The sequence below is a fragment of the Anser cygnoides genome, chromosome 10 (assembly GCF_040182565.1).
Source record: "Anser cygnoides isolate HZ-2024a breed goose chromosome 10, Taihu_goose_T2T_genome, whole genome shotgun sequence".
NCBI lineage: Eukaryota > Metazoa > Chordata > Aves > Anseriformes > Anatidae > Anser > Anser cygnoides.
The window spans coordinates 23,083,648-23,099,568 of NC_089882.1; the positions used below are offsets into that span (position 1 = coordinate 23,083,648).

Genomic DNA, 15,921 nt, shown 5'->3' on the forward strand with positions numbered 1-15,921 from the left:
GCCCTAAGTAAATGCAGAGCAGGCAGAGTCAGTGCTGAGGCACACCGCGACACCGGCTGCTCCTCCAGCGAGCCCCCGACTGCCCTGCTTGGCCCCGGGGGTCTTGTGAGAGCACCCACCTAAGGGCGGCCCGAACAAGCCACAGTAGGCTGAAGCCTGGCACTAAAATCCCAGCAAGGATGGCTAATATAATTCAATTAATATGTTTTTATGGCATTGTTTAATGTCCTAAAAATAAGTTAGAGTCAGCATTTTGGATTGATTATACTGGTGTGTATACAGGGCCAAAGTTGGGCCCATCTTCACTACATAGAACTTACGAGGGCCCATGTACATATCATCTTCACTACACACAACTTGTAACGCTGTTGTTATCATTAGGATGAGGTCAGGAAAGGTCCAGAAGGCAAAAAGACAAAGAACTGCCAGCCACATGCAACACAGCCGGTACGCCCAGTGACACCAGTGCGACGCTTCGGGCTGGCACGCTACACTCGCTGCCGACGTCTGCAACCACCCAACAACTTCCACAGACATCAGCTCACCATTAACTACTACTAAAGTAACGTCTTCAAATCTTGCATACTAAGAAGTACCCAGGCACCGTCTCTGAACACACAGGAATTGCTGCAGGTCCTTTAATACCAGTTACTACATTGAGAGCCCCAACTCGGCCCCCCACCAGTCCTTCCCTCGCCCCAGCCTCTGCCAAGGCCCCCACGAACCCTGTGCTAGCCCTGACCGCGTGGGATTGCAGGCACAGTAACAGCAGCAGCTAATGGGAACCGCTCTACATTCCAGGATGTGTTTACTTATCATTTCCAGGAGGCTAATTTAACGAGGGGGAAGTTAAGCAAGGATACAAGAGAACAGAGGCCAGCTGTAGAGTCGCGCTGAGGTGAAGACACCGTGAGAAAAGCAAGGAGCCAGCTGGGCACGAGGCTGGAAAGCCCAGTCTGGCTGCAGAGGCTTTCTGTAAGGAAAACCCAGGCTGGGGCTGCTCCCACACCTGCTCCAGCCAGCCCAGCAGCAGCTGCCTTCTCTCTGGAGCTCCCTCCTCCTCCCCTTGGTCCCACGTGGGGGAAAAGGAGATGCCATGGCGGGCTCAGTGCCCCTCAGGCTGGTGCCTCCCACCCTTGTGGGGCCACAGGAAAGGTGCTGGGAGAAATGTCCTAACCTGGTCCCCTTCCGACTGCCCTCACTGCACCGACCTCTGCCATTATGTTGAGGTGACAACAAACTACAGCTATGCAGCGTGTGCAAAACCATCATTTCTTCAAGGAAAAAAAAAGTATCAAAATGTGAAATTTTCACATTTCAGTGCGAAATGATTTCACAGCAGGAAGATGAAGTAACATTGTATTTATTTATACACACACCATTCCCGAAAGACAGACTGCTGAAACAGGAATGGGGAAAGCCCAGAGGAAAGGTAGTCCATCTTCCTGTGAAGCTCAGCAAACTGTCTAATCCACGTACTTGTACATGTTCCTCCCCAGCCAAATATGATTTTAGCATTTCTGTACTATGCCACAAATCAAAAGCCCTAATACAAATAAAATGCAAGTCTTACTTATTCTATGACATCACTGTAGGAATGTTTGCTGATTACATGGTACCCAGATGGCACAGAGCTGCTGTGAGCTCCCCTGTGCTCCCACAGCTGCCCCGCCACTGTCTCTGTAACTGCTAACAGCAAAGTTTTACTTAAAGCACAGTCCCAATCTCTGAGCAAACCTGAGGAAGAGCAGAACTAAATCTTCCAACAAAAACACAGCAAAACATCATAAAATAACAACTGTTACAAGAAATGATGGGGAAGAGCTAAAAAGGCTTCAACGCCCAAAGAGCCAGAAGCCCAAAAAGCACCAGAGCAGCTCGTGGGTCAATGCCTTGCAGAGCAACTCGGTCCTACAGCAAGCCATGCAGCTCGCATTGCCTGGGCTGGCACGTTTCTGGCCTCATCCTGTAACGCTGAAGCCAGGTTTCCACTGTGCCCCTCTCCTGCCACCGGCAAGCAGGGGCCGGCACAGGATGGGGCCAGGCTGGAGCTGCTCGTGTGCCTGCTGCCCAGCTGGCTGCTGCCAACCCAATGGCTTCGCCCGCTTTTCTCCTCCTCCCGAGGGAGCTGGCTCTTTGGCTAGCGGATTTTTGAAAGGCTGAAAGGAAAAAAAAAAAAAAAAAACCAAACACGTATTCCGGAACCCTTCACTCCTACATCAACCTGGTTTGAAATGAGCTTGCAGTCTGCGAGCGGTGAGGGACAGACAGCACGGCTGCACAAACCTCACTTCCTCAGGAAACCCGATTAAAAGGCCACGCTGTTGGCTACCAAGGAAGCTCAGTCAGCCCAGGGGAATTCAGATGGGAGTAGCTCAGATGTGTTTTATTCTTTTTGGTAAAAGGTAGGCTGACATGAGGAGACAAAGGGAACAACTGAGGCACAGCTGGAATAGCATGTGTTCTGATTACCAGAAGTCAAAGAATATATATTTTTATATATGTATATAAAAATCACATATTTCCAGGTATGTCTGGAAATGATAGCAGGGAGGTTTCTTCAAAGACTCCCTGAACAAATAAAAAAGCAATACTGGTGCAGCCCCCGTAACAGCGAAATAGCGACGGACTCCCCCAAGCCCACATTCCTGCGATTAAGTGGCTCACACCACCCTGCTTCGGGAAAGTAACGCTCGCATCATACCACGTCTCCTAGTAACGGGGCACGGTATCAGATGTGCAAAGCTAAGGGGAAAAGAAACAACAGACTTTAGTCTTTTATTGAGAAGGAATAAATGCAACAAAAATGACAAGTGAATGGCTATTTATTACTCTGTAATCTGCTTGAAGCTTTTTATTATACTTGTTCACTCTCAAATGAAGAATTAATCTCTCGGCTGTTAGCTTGTAGATTATTGATAACCTCTTGCTGGAAGAAGAGAATAGAGATATAATTAAAAAAAAGAGGCCATCGTTAGGGATAAACTAATGCTTCAAATCATGTACGCAGCAAAAGAGAACAAGGAGATCCCTGATATTTGTGTACCACTTATTTAATACTCTGACAACTGCATTCACCTGAATGAAACAAAGGCAAGCACTGCCGGTTTGCCTAGCCCCAACCCTATCTATCAGATACAGACATACGAGTTGCTATGCATTCATAACATCAGCAGTTGTGTGCAGAAAAATCACCCAAAAAAAGCAAAAAACAAACAGACTCACTCAAGCCACACAGTAACGCTGCTAAAAGATATTAATAACTTTTAAATAACCACAAAAAATTACCATCTTGTCTGAGAGCTACACAAGTGCACCGTGTGAACACATCGCGGCTTCCCGAGAAAGGTACCTAAGAGCCAAGTGGTACACCAGAGCATGGAAATGGAGATTCACAGAGGTATCCATTACATTCAGGGAGAGCTGGCAGTTTGCAACGTGTTATAATTTTGTCCTGATCAAAGCTGACAGTGTGAGCAGACGGACAATTCAGTGTGCTTTTCATGAGCCACCCAGTTTTTCCACATAGAATATGTGGAACCCCATTCAAGGCACTAGAAAGGATGGTAAAGTGATTTATTTTTTAAAAAAAAAATTTTTAAAGGTGACTTTTCAAAATCCTCCTTCAGTTTTCAGCATTTAAAAACCTGTCCCTGCTAATGGCCAGCACTTCCTTTTTGTACACTAGCAGAAAATGAACTAGTAAGGCTTCTAGATGCTACACTAGAAACTACGGCTGGATTAAAATGTTAACCAAAATAATCTTTATGAAACAATGTTTTGCCTTTTTTTTTTTTTTCCTGAATCTGCAATTACTAGAGGAGCATTTGCAACTCTAAAGCATGAGTATTCCAGCCTGAAGTTTCTTTGGTGGCATTAAGCCAGCAACAGGTTTTTACCATTGCTCAGTTGCAAGATAAATTTTTGGGAAAAAAAAAAAAAAACAACAAACATTTCGAGAAAATGCAACTAGTGTTGCTGTCAGTCAACTCTGCTGCCAAAATAGGTTCCTGGGAGAACTCAGCAGGTTATATTTCGGCACAAGATATGCATTTCTCAATTTGAACCTCTCAGAACTGGAGGGGAGTGACTGTTCGGGGACCGCTGCATGCAGTGGGGCGCTGGCTGGGGCCCGCAGTGCAGGACCATGACACCAGGGCCCCCTGCGCGGAGCTGCGGTGCTGCTTCCTTGCCACCTGCACGCCAAGCCCAGCCAGCCTTCTGCTGGGGAGTTCAGGTCGCAGCAGCTAAGCCTTAACAGCATCCAGGAAGCTTCTTCCTCAGGATCTGCTTTCCCTTTCTGAAGGACAAATCACAAGCTTGAAGGCTGAAACCAAGTGTACCGCACTTGCCATGTTTTATTTTTTATAGAGGGAAATTAAACTATTGAATGCTGACCATAAAGAGACTTAGGTAATCGTTAGTAAACGCACATACAACTCAATTGCCCAAATGACCTCCCTGAGCCAAACCTTTGCTTTCCTAGGCAATAACAAACTAAACTGAAAAGTATGGCCCTGGTCATATGGATCCCTGCAGCTTATTTTAGACACTTCCCCTTCAGATCCTGCAGAAAAAAAGAATAAAAAGAAAAAAAAAAAAAGAGAAGTTAAAACACTTGTAGGGTGTAACTGGTGTCAAGAGGAGGTTAAGTACCCAAGTAACTTCAGACACTGAAATTTGCTAGTTTTTCTTCTAAAACTAAATATATATATATATATATATTCCGCTATTAAGCTTGATGAATGGGTCTTTATAAAATCTTTGATGCATCCATTTTATAACACATATCCGATAACTTAGACTTCGTTGCACAAACAGCTAGTCCCAAGCTGTACTTCAAGGCAGTGCTGATGACTACCTGAAGCCGGACACCCTTATTATAGGGCTCAGACCTAGGGCTGCACGTCCTCTGAAGGCTCTGCTCTACAAACACCACCCCGGAGTGTCAGCAGAGAGCCAAGAGCAGAGCCCGTGAGAACTGGGGAAAGGGTAGAAGCATGGTGGGGTCCCTGGAAGTTCAACTAAATAAAACATATCAGAAAAATATGAAAGGTGTGAAGCGCCTGGATTCCACTCTCCTTTCATTCACTTAACCAGCATGTACTTTAAAAGTAAGTAGCACTTTCATGAACTCCCAAACTTGTATGAAGTCACGTGAGCTTCATAGCTACTTCTAAAGCATTTAGAAAAGAGGAACAAAACTGGAAAGAAGAAACAATCAAGTATGACACACATATTTATCCACAGTTGACTTTGCCATTTCCAATTTGGGTTTATCAGGACAAAAACCCATGGACTCATTTCCTCCAGTTTCCAGTGAAACTCGTTATTAAAACACAGAGTTTTAAATAGACCGTGACTTCACACAAAAAAAAACAAAGATAGCCTTTGTGCAGAGGGAAATGCAGTTGTATACTTTGAATGGTGCATAACGCTGAATGGCTTTAGCAAGAGCATGAGCCAGGCCAAGTCTTTGTTAATTTTATATATATATTTTAATTTATAGGCACACACACCCATGTGAGAATTGTCTAGGTACCTTGACAATCATTCCCTTTAATAACTAGGAACCTACAAAGAGGTAGTTTGCTGCTGTTACAGTAATTTTTTGCAATTAATTTTGTGCATCAACTTTTTAGGACGAATAGGAACGAATAGTTATTCACAAACAATATGTCAGCAAACAATTTTCTTCCAAAACCACACACTGCTTCCATAGCAGACAGTGCAGGAGAGCAGCACGCTGTCATTGCTCAGGTGTGAAGCTCTGACATCCTCCTGCTATTACAAAGAAAGTCGAGCAGTGAAGACTCAACACTTCCACTTGTTTTGTCAAGTAAGCAGTGGGGCACTTAGTCTAAGGATCTTTCCCAAAACAGCTCACGGAGCAAACTGCAAGGGAACACCTCCATGAGAGGCCGCATGCTCTAAAGCTCCTTTGCTCCTGCCAAGGAGTCCTGCAGGATCTCACTTCATCCTCCCTGCACGAACATAAAAGCAAAAGCCCAGCGACAAGCAGGGAGAAGGTGTCCCCGACCTCCCTCTGAGCTGGACGCAGCTGGGACTCACCTCTGAGAGGCAGCACATAGGGGAAGGGTGCCTGAGCTCTGGGGAGGGCACGGAAGGGAAGGGGAGCCGAGGGAAAGCATCTCTGCCTTTAGGTGCAGATGCACATACGCATGGTGTAGGTAAGCCATCGCCAGTGCTAATGCAGAGTCCCTAGGTTCTTCAGAAGCCAGGACTACCTCCAGCTTTGCACGGACCCAGGACGTGGAGCACCAGCCCTTGCTCTCGGTGCGAGCACTTTGATAGCAGCTTGTTTGACCAGCGTCCAGTTTTAATTTTATTATTCCTACAAAAGCACCTAACAATCCCAAAGGAAAGCAGAGCCCAGCGAGCTAGGCGCTGCACAAATACTTACTAAAAACAGCCTTTGTTCACAGTCCAAACAGAGAATGCTTGAAAATGAAAGGGAAAAAAAAAAAAGAGAGAGACCGACCAGCGTTGCCAAGGTTTCACAGCAGGCGCAGTGCTCGAGCAGGGGCTCCTGGCCAGCGGTAGGCCACCCGGCCCCGCAATGGGGCTGCCTCCCCTCCGGCAGCGGCTATGGGCCGACAGCAGCGTCCGGAGGCATCGGGAGCGGGGGCCGCCATCCGCCCACCCCCAGAGGAAATGAATGAAGCGCACGCATCTTCGAGGCTCCTCGCTGGCACACGGGACGCAGGGAAATTCTTGTGGGAATCCCCTGCTAAAGCACTGGCAGAACATCACTAGTGCTGCACAAATCAAACCCGTGCATTAGTCACGCTCCACTGGAAACAGAATATGCAGTCCTGCAGGAAAAAAACACCAAGGAGCACACGGACAGCAGACACCATGCAAAGCACTTAGTGCCAGAATGGCATGGCATGCAAGAAGAAGTAAAGAGACCACAGTATTCTGCCATACAGATACATTTGTACTGAAGAATAAGTGTATTTGCAAAGAAATTGCTCCTTAAAAGATCTAAATGAGAGCTTCCAAGCGAAACTTCAAGTCTTTCAAAGCACTTGCTTCCCCTTCGTGTTACACCACAGCGGTGAGTCCCAGCTGCCCCTGCAAGTCGTGATGTTTCAAGGGTCTTGTCCTTCACAAGTACGAGTGTTGGCTTTACCATCACAACTCTATTTAGAATTGATTTTAAAGGTACCCACATACACCCGGAAAGAGGCAGCCAGGCTCATACACAGACTTCTATCAAAGTAACGTTACACAAAACAGAAACTTTTATATACTTTTTTTATAAGAATGCCTTTGTAAATGTGATGTTACAAAGAGACACCAATTCTCATGCTCAAGCACCAGCCAAGAATCCCGCAGCCTTGGCCAAAGCAGTGGGAGTGCTGGGCAGCCCCGAGGAGCGGCTGCAGGGCCGGGTAACGCCACGCTGGCGAAGCGGAGGCGAGCGAGCCCCACAGCAGCAGTGTCCCCCTGGGCGTCAGGCCGCGTTTTTCACACCTCTCGCTGGGGCAGCCTGAATGTGACGCTGCTTTCTTCTGTGAAACACCCAGCTGGAGCCGCGCGCCTCCCGCCTTCACTCTGCTTCCATATCGATCCTGGGACTGCAGAACTGGTGCTAGACAAATTGCACTGTGGAAAGTTGCACAGCAACAAAAGGACTGTGATTATATTAACAATTTTAGTCTGGACTACTGCTCCTGATTTATGACAGAAGCTCCTGCATTCAGGGCTTTTTGCAATTATCTGTACGTGTGTACACTTCCACATGATACAAAGCAAAAGTCTTTTTTTGTTTTCCTCCTTCACTTTTTCCTTTACTGTAAAGAAAAAGGCTACAATTCACTCAATTGCTCATTTCTCTACCAGGCTTAAGAGGTACAAATGACCCGGTTTCCCTGCCAGGAACACACAGCAGCACACTTGCCTGGCATAGCAAACCAGCACATCTTGTTAAACCAAGGCAGAAGTTAAAGCTGTACTGATACAAAGGAAAAAACAAAACCAAACAACCAACCTGGGCATTCCCATTGGTTTCTGTGTTATATCAACCAAAAATCACTGCTCACACAAAGATCTGTAAAACTGTGATCAGCACAAGTCTGCAGTTTCTGCAGCCTTCATCCTGGATTCTGGAATGTGTTCAATCGTAATTAATCAGGCTTAATGACAAGCTTTATACAAAAGACATTTTCCCCAAAAACCCCAGAGCACTTTATGAAGCAACACTCCTATTGACATGGAATAGTGTATCAATTACTGAAATTCAATCACCTCCCAGCTGAGATTTAGCAGGTTTTTGCTTAGGAGAACCAGACAAAGGAAACACAAACCAACAGACTGAGTTCGCTGATTTTTGCCAGCTGCTGCTTTGCAGCCGCCTTACAGGAGGCCGAGCTGTTCGGAGGGGCACTGCTGCACCACCAGAGACCAGCCTGAGATGCCTTGGACCCAGAACAAGCCCAGTACTTGCAGGAGGATTTACTTTTGTTCTCGTACTTTTTTCAAATAGCCATGAAACTACATCCTGGCTCGAGGAATAGTTACCAGGCCCTCTTGTCTTGCAGCAACTTGCCTATTTTATGGCACCCAGGGCTTCTATTTTCAATGTTTTTCTTCTAAGCACGGGCTCTTGCATGGGTTTAAATGTCTGGCACAAGAGAGTCAAAAGAGTTCTTTGTTCCAGCTTGCTGCCAAGAGGTTTGGATTTGGGCTGGTTATCATTTGTTTCGTCCATACTAATGACATGCTTTAGACAAACATTTGGCAACGCATTCTTGGCTGGAAAAACCTATTTTCTCGAGGAAATATCTTTCCATACTGCTAAGTGGATGTGAAAGAGAGGATGCCTGTGTGGAAAAGGTGGAAAACTACTGTACCGGCTGCAAAACAAGACACAAAGCAACTTGGACCTATTGGACTGAAAAAAGTAGGGCACAAGTGAAGCAGAGAGAGAGGCAAAACACCTATTCAAGAAATACCCAGGTTTCCCACAGTGAGAAAACGTGTACGCCGTGGAGTCTAACAAATTACCCATGCCCCGGGGTTATTTGCAACAGTTATAATCCAGAGTTTCACTGAACCACTTTGTGACTGCTGTCCTGCTGCACTCTTCTCCAACCTGTAAAACATGATTTTCTGCACAAGTAAGCTCAAGTTCATCTAAGCTAACTATTTTGTTGCCCCAGGAAATTTACAGCCTTCTGGCTGCCTTCAGGATCGGCTGAGATTCTCTTTAATCAAAAAGAAAAAGAAGTTTTACGCCTTCAGTAGTACACCTTGAAAAGGTTCTGGTTCACTTTAAAGTAAAAATCTGGCTTGATTTTAAAAAGGACAAAGGACTTTCTTTGCTCTTGCAGCGAGCCTTGTGCAGAGGACTGCTGTTGCTGCTCCCACAAAGGCAGGGCGATGCAACCCCTCCAGAGCTCCAGAAGCCCCCAGTATCTGCATCTCAGGCAGCAATAATCTGCTGTAATTTACTAAGTTGAGCTTCAACAGATGTTTAATCAGGGCTGAGGTTTATCATCAATACATTTGTCATGCTCGCTTAGTTTTGCTTCTAATTAGGGATGCATAAACTCCCACCACCTGATTTCAAACCTCATTTGAGCACAGTTTATAAGTTAGGCTTAAGTCTTAGAATTAGTGCTTTATGTTTTCTGTATAATTGTTTTACGTTCTTTTGAGACAAAACTGACGAAAAGAGTAACAAAGGGTTGACCATAAGCAGTACAAGAGAATAAAAAAGAGCAAAAGTGAAAAACAAAGGATTGGCTAACAGATGGAGAGGGAAGGGGGAGGGCAGCAGGGAATACTGCAAATGTCCTGTAAACTATTTCATGCCAGTTGAGCTTTGTAGAGCTTAGACACAGAATTCCTCTATTTTAATATACTGCCCAGGTATCAGGGTGAAGGAAGTGAAAGGGGCAGAGACGCGAGATGTGTTTTTAATCTGTGCATAGGATAAAAGACAAAGGGAAACTGAAATTTAAATTACAAAGGGTAACAATTATTAAATTCAGCTTTGCCTATGTTCCAAACACAAGCCTTAATATTTGTCCTTCCTGGCATTTAGGAGCTTTCCAAGCTGTGTTTAAGCCTGTCTGCCCCTCATCTGAACAGGGGGACCCTGACAGTCCAGTCAACTACCCCTTGGACCGAACAAGGCAACATACAAACTTCTGCTTGGGCTAAAGCCAACCTATATCACCTGGAGAAAGGAGAATTGTAGCCTTGGAAAAGTTACCTTGAATCCTGCAATCATAAACAAACCATTGCTCATTTTCTCCATTGTGGAAGGAGCCTCCAGCTCCACGTGTAACCGCACTGCTTCACATCTTACCTGCAGGATTTTAGCATGAGCGTTTAGCCAGATTGTTTGGCTAGCGTTCACTACAACCTTCTATTTTTGTCCTGTCTTCTCTACCTCCCTTTTTTTCTCCTTCTTTTCCTACAATAAATGAGGAAGAAACCTATCACAGTGCTAGGTCAATATCCAAGGGCATTCTACCAAGTTTTTTCTGCATTCTCTGCAACTTAGGAAAAAAAAAAAAAGCAGTGGAAACCTACTGGGTGGGCCATGTAGCATCAATCTGCAGCTCCTTAAAATTAGCAGTAGTGAACAGACAAGCAACACAATCTTTCCAACTATGCAGATTGAACTGAATTCCTGAGCAAGAGTCCCCTAATGAAAACGACCCATCGATTTTCCCAAGATTAATGCTGAGACAGATTTCAAACACAGGTGGACTTGCCAACATATATACTGCAATGTCACTAACTGGTCGTGGATTTTTTCAGAGGAACTCAATCATTACATCAAGACTGTACATAAATCCATGAGCTACGCTCACACACATCTATAAGCAGAATTTACGCAAGACTTACTTTAAACATCTGCTAAGCAGATGATTCCCAGATCTTCAGCAAAAAGTATCATTCCCCTTTGCTTCTCATGTACTGCAGCTTTTTTGCCCTCTCCTAGTTGTCCAGAGACAGAGTAATAAGTCATATGAAATTAAAATTGACGAGGTAGGCAAGGTTTATCAGATTTTATTTGTTTTTAATAAAAACTAAAAAAAAAAAAACACTGAATTTCAGACTTCAACATTTCCCCAGAAAACCCTATGTTCTTCAGACTTTACAACCACGTGTTAGAAATGGCAATTTCAAGGAGCACAACAAGGCACTGGTTGCTCAGGACCACAAGCACTCCCTGCTGTCTGCAATCTCAATGTCCCTGCAGTGAAGCTGTGCCAGGTGCTGCTCCGGTGCCCGCTCTGCTGGGCGCGTCTGCTCAGGGGCTCCCAGCATAGTCCGGCTCAGCTGCACCTTGGATTCCCAGTGTTTATCTCCTAAGGGTTTCAAAGGAATTGCATCAGCTATCATCAACTGGTATTTTCTAACTAGCAAAAAAAAAAAAAAAAAAGCATCAGGAAATGGCTAATTTCTCGTCAATGATCCAGTACAATTACCAAATACTGGCATCAACACGAGGAGTGTACTTAAACACACCCCCGTGTGTCAAAGAAAATGTCCCTGTTACATTTTTATGCACACAAGGGGCCACTGGGGCTCCTTCAATCAGCACAAACGGCCATAAAAGAAGAGGAACAAGAATGTCAAGTGTCTTGGAGAAAAAAGTCCCTTGAACCACCACACCAGGTCATGGTCATGTGAAGCTAAGTGCTTCCCGAGACAGAGGGCCTCAGAGCAGACACCTTGCTGAGAAATCACAAACAAGTGGTTAGCAAATAAAAAAAATAAACACAAATAAGTTACCTTGGAAAACAGGTAAGGCACAACCACAGATTAATGTTTTCCATTAGGAAAAGAAACATAGTTCATGTGCTAGCTACCTAAATGTTATTATTTGAAAGGTATTATCAATAAAACACTGATCTTCAAAACTTGGATTTAAAACACCAGTGAGGCATGTTACTTTCAAAACCATGGTGTAATTGATCCTATTGATTAGGCACAACATTTGAGTAGTGTTCACCAAAGGGTAAACAAAAATACATGAAGAGAGCAAAAATCTACAACAAAACAGGTTCTTTGGCAGAAGGGGGATTGCTTCATATAAAATCATGCATTTACAAAAACCATCACCAAAAACTCTTTACACCACATTGTTTTATTTACTTAGAAACCAAATGTTGCTACAGCCAAGTTTTCTGGCTCATTAGCCTACTGTCTTCTATACACACAAAAAGAGCATGCAGGAGATGTATGTGGACTTTGATCCTCAGGTTTATCACACGATTGCTGAGCAATGAGCTCACCTCCACACAGGCATAAAACAGAACAACCCGTCCCTAGTTTCCCATCACAGCACTGACAGGTATGCTTTCAGGAAGGTGTCGCACTGACAGTACTGTCCTGAACCTTTTACATACTTGTAATTACCGTCAGTATTGTGGTAAAACCTACACACAGACCAGGATCACAAAAGCACTCCTCTTCTGATGAGCTGAACACCACAAAATCACAACCTACAGTGTCTGTCTTTGCTCCTATCAACCACACATTCAACATGAATACTGTTTTTCATATCAGTTCATCAGAAGGTGATTATGATTTTTTATCTTCTGCACTTAATTTTATTCAAAGCCTTCATTAAAAAAAAAAAATCTCCCCTCAATCTCCTTTTCTTACATCCACCAGGAAAAGCACAACTATAGCATATAAGCATTTTTGATACTCACACTGAAGATTTTACAAGTTCCAAGAAAATATTCTGGAAATAAAATGTCCTGATTCTTTTTCTTAAATCAATTAAGGACTAGAGCATTCTTAATACAAGACCATCCATCTTCTTTTCATCTTTAAGCACCAAGTGTCATCTGGTGGATTGACACAGAACTGCACTAAAAGTAACCTTAATTTAGAGCATATTTTAGAGGGATTAAATATAAACTAATGAAGAGGAGATAACATTTACCTACAACCTCAGGGATGCAAATAATAGAAGTACAAACCTCTACCATGTGCAGGTGTTTACAACCAGAACAGCCGTAAGACTCTCACAACATGTCTAGGTACTTCACTGACTTACCTGGATGAAATTCAGGAAACTTCAGTTACCTACAACCTAGAAACCTACTAAAAAGCATTCACCCATCATGAATAAGGTTAAAGTAACCTTGCACACTATTTAAAACAAAAACATCAGATGTATAAATAAATGTGGAAGTGTTCTTTTTCCTGAGCCTGTAAGGTGCTGGCTGTCTCTAGCAAAGAGAGGAAAAAAATTAGTCGAATTACATTTCCTTTTTTTTTTTTTAATGTAATCTGAGATGTGTAAGTAAGTATGTGAGGCTGGAGCTTTAAAGGTGAAGTGGCCATCAGTGATATCCCAAAACTGTTTCCCCTCATGGGGGAGGGGGTAAAGAATTCAGATGCCGTAATCAAGACCAACAAGCGGGCTGCAATGCTCTAATAAAAGAGCAAATACTTAACTCGAAGCAAAACTTCCTATTTCTTTTTGTGGCTTTTCAACACATTTTGGTATCTTCTATCTAAACCAGAGTTAACTCCCTTTGACATCAGGATTAAAATATACATATACACATCTCCTTTCTCAGCAGCAAAGGGAAGTATGGGTAAGAGAGTGAAAAAGAGAAGAGAGACTACAACAAACTGCTAATGAAGCTAAAGGGAAAACAAACAAACAAAACACAATAGCCTTTGCCAGGATCACCACCAAAAGATTAACTTCGGTCACACAGTTAACACTTCAACTCTAACAGCAACTTCTTCCCTCCTGCCCCAATACGAATGCAATAAAGACTTGGATTTTGAAAACATTATCGTTGTATAAGCCGCAAACTTGATAAGCAAACCCTGGGCAGACACCTTTATGAAACATTCCAGTTTTTAGGAAAAGTGTTAATCAAGTCACAAAGTAAAAAAATCAGCAGCATTTTCACGGGGCCTTTCAAACAACATTATTTGATGTGGGAGCTCCTGGGGCTACTGAAGGCACTAAAGCTGCTGTGAGCTGTTAGAGACCACTGTGCTATCGGGGCCGGCCAAACAGCCTCCTCAACAGGGGCTCGCTTGTCAAGGGCTGCCGGAGCTCGACTCAGTCAAGTTCACATATCAACAAGAGGTCAGTGTGATGAGCACTGACAAGAGCATCTTGCACGAGAGACTAAAGCCAGCCCACACCACTCTGCTGACTGCAGTCCACCTCACACCCCTATGCCTTCAGCAGCGCAGAAGGCCCACTACTTCATTTTGTCCCCACTACTTCATTTTGTCCCCACAGGTACATACATTTTGGATACAGAATCTACCCACCCTCTGCCACTCTTTTCACAGACCTGGGCAGAGAACCCCAGCTAAGACTCAGTTTGAGCCTCGCCACTTGGCCCAACCACCTCACCCTGCCACAGAGGGCTGACAGTGAGGTGCCGCCATCCATGCCGCGGCCCTGGCCCAGAGCTCCTGCGAGGCGTCTCCCAGACGGGCTCACCCTATGCAACTTGGTTTGTGGCTCCGTCAGGCTCGGGGCATGCAAGCTGAGCTCCTCCTGAGGAGATGAAACCTGAAGAGGTGTTTGAGGAGAGCTCCAAGGATACAACAGCAGCTGACAGGCACTGGGTCCACCAGGCCCACCTCATGCTGACCGAATGTGAAAGCCCTTCAGACACTCACAGGGCAGGTGCAGTGTCCTCAGCACCTGTGTCGTTCCACAGACCCACCTCTGTCAGGCTGCATTACATTAAAAACATTCAAAACTAAGAATGCATACATATAGTGACAATGATGACAAGGACATGACCAGCTGGAACTGCTCCCCGCTCCTAACACCTGGAACAAAAATACCCCACAGACTCTTTGTCTGATTTAAACTCAGTGCCTCCCCCAGTCTTCCCCCAGCACGGCCACACAGGGAACCCAACCACAACAACGTTTATGAACATGACCCAGGCTACGGGAAGGAAAGCAAACTTCTACATCAAGTTAAAACCTTAGAGGTTATCCAGAACATTAACAGACCCTGTTCTTCAGGCAAAGAGCTGTCTTACCTGTAACAAGCTGACCTAGATCCAACCTCAGCTGCTGGGCAGCCTTAAAAGGGAGCCCCCCAAGTCCAGCAGTGTTTTCCAGTCAGTTCAAATCCTTTCCCCCGCCTGACTCCAAATAAAGTCCTCAACTGCCCCAGATGAGGTAAGAGACAAAAAGCTTCAACAGATCAAAGGAAACAAAGCCAATCCTCTTCTCCAGCTTTCTCAATAGCTGTCAGAAGTCCAACTGAGCTGACAAAGACCAAAAAGCATTACCTCAAGGCTCAATTCAAAGGTGGCTGATCCACAGTCAGATTAAAGTGCAAGTCCTGTATACTAACATCTAAAGCTTCACTTGTTTAAATTATACAGTGTAAGTCAGTACTTAAGACAGGGCAAGCTTCTAGCTCTCCTGATCAAAAACTGTAAAGTGATTAAATGCAAAATGTAGGTTGCCTAACGGCAGAAAAAGCTGAAACAATAGTCACATGAGCAGCATCTTACCCCTCAGTAACCTCATCAACCCAAACCCAACTGTTTTGGGTGGAACCCATAAATACTTAGGTAACTACAAAGGATAAAACAGTTCTTTTCAAAAAAAAAAAAAGGGGGGGGGGACAGGTAATACTTAGTGTGCTGTCCCATGCATATGTGCCCCTGCTGCTCTGAGGTGAAGATATGGTGTTGCTATTAGTCCTAGCAGGATAAAAAGCTCCTAACTCCACTTATATGATAAGAGGAGCCCTCTGCCAAGAACTGCAGTGCAGTGACGGTGCCAGAACCAAGTTGTGTTACGGCTCAAGGCCCCAGAATGTCTTAATCCACTGCCAAGTAAAGCCACTTCAATGCGGTGTCTTCATACCCCATTAGGGATTCCAAACCCTATGTTTAGGGGCATGGAAAGAAG

General features: G+C 44.6%; 1 protein-coding gene across 2 annotated transcripts in view; it reads right to left on the reverse strand.

Moving 5' to 3' along the window:
* FGD3 (FYVE, RhoGEF and PH domain containing 3) overlaps nucleotides 1–15,921 on the reverse strand; it is a 115,468-nt gene that overhangs the window by 85,401 nt on the left and 14,146 nt on the right. The gene's annotated exons all lie outside the window — the stretch shown is intronic.